General features: G+C 43.5%; 1 pseudogene; it reads left to right on the forward strand.

The window, feature by feature from the left end:
* Window positions 1-3,429: 3,429 nt before the first annotated feature.
* On the forward strand, window positions 3,430-3,547 carry LOC124558707 (annotated as a pseudogene).
* Window positions 3,548-4,086: the final 539 nt, after the last annotated feature.

Consider the following 4,086-nt stretch of genomic DNA (forward strand, 5'->3'; position numbering starts at 1 on the left):
GATCGCGCTCCGTCTTGCATGAACCACGTCTTGTCAGCATCAGGATCACTTTCGATAATGGGGATGAATCATCTTCGAAAAGCTTCACGTACCGTTCGGTGATCGCCGTGTCATCAAGGAATATCGCACAGGTTAGTCTGTGACTGGATATCGTACATCGCACAGTCACCTGTTGAGGCTGAAAATACTTCTCGATCGCGAAATATGCATATTTTCAGAGTCTCATATGGGCCATCCAAATGAACATAAATGTGCATACTAATTTCCTCACGGCCAGCCGTGCAGGATGAACGTCCTAACGCTAACTGTTCAGAAGTTATGGCGATTTTATTTCATATAGTTAAATAATTGTCCCCCTGTATCACGAATCACGAAACTGAATGGTTCATTGTCCCAACACTAGACCATAAAATGTTTGTGTATTACACTAAACTAACAAAACGGTAGACTCGACGGAACTTCGATGCAGAATTCTGTGACTACAAAAGACACACACACACACACAAACACACACACACACACACACACACACACACACACACACACACACGTTACAGTCCTTCGTACTTTGTGTAATAGCTTGCAAGTGAGTATACAACTTTAGAAGGAAAATGTAAACAACAACTGCAAGTTGCAAAGACCATCTACACTGAATACAATAGCTTAAAGTAGATGTACTGATATTAAGTGATAACCAAGATTGTCAGTTAATATTTAGAATTAATGCAGTTTCTATCGACAGCATTCGGCCCATGGGAAGAGTCTGGGATGATATGTTCTAGTCAACTTCCCCGTATGTTCTACATAAACTCTCAAATATCTCGCCAAACCAGCTATGGAACTCAAAAAATCGGTGCTCTCTGAGATCCCGCAGTAGTGATTTCAGGGTTTATAGGTGATGCGTAACATCGTATCTATTCTACAGAATAAATTAAGGAAGATAGTGACTCAGAATTCATTTTCCGAATAGTGTTGCAGATTACTAGTGAAGGCTGTACATAGTTGCTGAGCCGTGCTGCGGCTTGCGTTGGTGCCGTTTGTGTCAGAGGGCAGTTCGGTTGGGGACTCAGGAGGAGCGAGGTCGGCGCAGTGCGACAACACTCCGGGACCGCTGCCGGCGCGCATGGACTGCCGCATCGAAGGACTCACGAGGGTGCACGACATCGTCGTAAACCGGATCCTGCAAACTTTGAGTGCATTCCGATTCAAGCAGAAAAACCTCCATCATTGTGAGACCTCGCGATTCTCCAGTGACTTGGGTTCGTGTTACTGCTCGTAGTGTTGCCGAGGCGGAGGGCAGCGAGTGGAGTTCTTGGGGAAGGCGGATCTGACAAGCTTTCCTGCACTTCTAATTACTATCTATTGCTTTCAGTGTGTTACTATTTGTAAGTTCAACCAGCGGTACTTTTCCTGCCTCGTGACCGCTAACGTCACAGTTACTTGCCCTGGGTTTTAATGTATGTAACGGCAGTGTATTTTTTCCTAGCCTTGCCGCTGCTGTCCGGTGAGGCGTGTAGTTTTGACAGCTTTCTTGATTTTACGTTGGTTGGCGATTCTTCTACTCTGGTGGTAGTGATTCCTTTCTCGTTCGGGGCGCTCTAAGCACAGTATTCCGCGGGCGGAGTCCAGACCGCCGGTTCCGGCTTTGGTGTATTTTTACATCCTTGCATTTGGTTTATTGGACGTCAGGTACTCTGAGCAAAATCATCATTAGTCATTCACTAGACTGCCACTAGTCTGAGTTACCATCTTGTGAAGTGAATGCAACTCTTGGCTGCCTATCTCATCTCTCGCGAAAGTGGTTTTTCTTTTCCGGACCTACTCAGAAGTCGATTCCTGGTGCACCGTCTGTGACTGGCCCTTGTATATGCTGTTTTATTGTACGTTCCTAAATTTTTTATATAATTGCCATTCTTGGCGTTACAGCAGGTTTAAATGATTGTGCTACCAAATTTACCATCATTGTCTCACCCGTTTAGTGATTAGTTGCCTGTCTTTTTAAATTAATCTTTTTTATAGCATTGCTGTTTTACAGTATGTTTGTTGACTTTTTTTATAATTGCCGTTCTTGGCATTAAAGGCCTTCAGCTGTGACTGTGGTTACTTGTCTTAAAATTCTAATTGGGATCACATTGGCTTGTCTTTAAGACATTATTCGCTGTGTCTGTATTTTATGCTCTTGTGGTAAATTGTAACGCACTGAGTGCACTATTAATTACGCAGTTGTTTATTCCTTCATTAATAACGTGTGATATCTTTATTTATTGCTGATCCTGGAATTACCGTTTTAAAGTAAAAGTGTTTAATTGCAAAAGGTAACCAATAGTAACTGATTACGTCCCCGTTCACAATCGTAACCAAGTCCTGTATTCCTTGACTACCGGGTTCCAGTTGCTGAAGCCGGTAATTATAAATCTGAAAGCAGTGAGTGTCTGCGATATAGTATATGAAGAAAAAAGGTTTTCTATTCATATATGGTTTTCACCTACTAGACCATAGTGCCATATTTAACAAAAATTTAGTTAGTCGAATGGTGATATACGAATCACTTTTCCCAACCTGGTAAATGAATTAGTGATCTTTCTGAGTAATCTATGAATATATTGTCTGACGACGGTATAAGGTAATCTACATCTATATGTACATAGATACTCTGCAAGCCATTGTATGCAAACTGAGCGAGGGAAAAATGACTGCTATATACCTCTGTATACTAATTTCTCGTAACTTATCGTCGTCGTCTCTACGAGCAACGTATGTTGTCGTCAGTACAATCGCTCCTCAGTCAAATCTAAATGCCGGTCTTTAAATAGTGTTCCTCGAAAATAACATCTCCTTTCCTCCTTTAATTCCCATTAGAGTTCTCGAAGTATCTCCGAAACAGTTGCGTGTTGTTCGAACCTACCGGTAACAAATAGAGCAGCCCTACTCTGACAGATGGCTTCCTTTAATCCAACGTGGAACGGATCCCAAACACTCGTGTAGAACTCAACAATAGTTCGAACTAGCGTTCTGTATGTGCTTTCCTTTACAACGAACCGCACCTTACGAGCATTCTCCAAATAAACGGAGTCGACCATTCGCCTTTTCTACCACAGTTCTCATACGCTGTTCCATTTCATGACACTTTGCAACGTTACTCCCAGATATTTACACAATATGACTGCGTCAAGTAGCACACTACTGATGGCGTATCCAAATATTACGTGTTTGTTCTTCCTACTCATCCCCATTAACTTACATTTTTGTAGCTGAAATTCGTCACACCAACTAGAAATTTTGCCTGTCATTTTGATCTCCCTACAGTCGCTCCACGATGACACCTCCAAATACACCACAGCATCATCAGCGAACAGCCGCAGGTTGCTACTCACCTGTCCGCCAGATCATTTATGTATATAGAAAATAACAGCGGTCCCATCACACTTTGGCAATGGCCTTGCCGCAGTGGATACACCGGTTTCCGTCAGAACACTGAAGTTAAGCGCTGTCGGGCTTGGCCAGCACTTGGATGGGTGACCTTCCGGGCCGCCATGAGCTGTTGCCATTTTTCGGGGTGCACTCAGCCTCGTGATGCCAACTGAGGAGCTACTCGACCGAATAGTAGCGGCTCCAGTCAAAGAACACCATCATAACGACCGGGAGAGTGGTGTGCTGAGCAAACCCCCCTCCTATCTGCATCCTCACTGAGGATGACACGGCGGTCGGATTGTCCCGATGGGCCACCTATGGCCTGAAGACGGAGTGCTTTCCTGGGGATTTCCTGAGAGTACCCATTTCTCTTATAAACACTCTCTGCCGAGGACAACATAAGGTGGCCAATAACTTATGAAGTCCTCAAGCCATTCATAACTTGGAAGTATTCCATACGACCCCACCTTCGTGAACAGCCTACAATGGGGCATCCTGTCAAATGATTTCCAGAAATTTGTCGGTTGACCTTCATCCGTAGTTCGCAGTATATTATATATATATATATATATATATATATATCCATGCTATTACCTATGATGTCCCTGTTTCTCGGTTCAGGGCCGTATATGGTAAAATATTACATGTGGCGATGAACTGCAGCTCGTGAACGTT

Source organism: Schistocerca americana, chromosome 1 (genome assembly GCF_021461395.2).
Source record: "Schistocerca americana isolate TAMUIC-IGC-003095 chromosome 1, iqSchAmer2.1, whole genome shotgun sequence".
In the NCBI taxonomy this organism is placed as follows: Eukaryota; Metazoa; Arthropoda; class Insecta; order Orthoptera; family Acrididae; genus Schistocerca; species Schistocerca americana.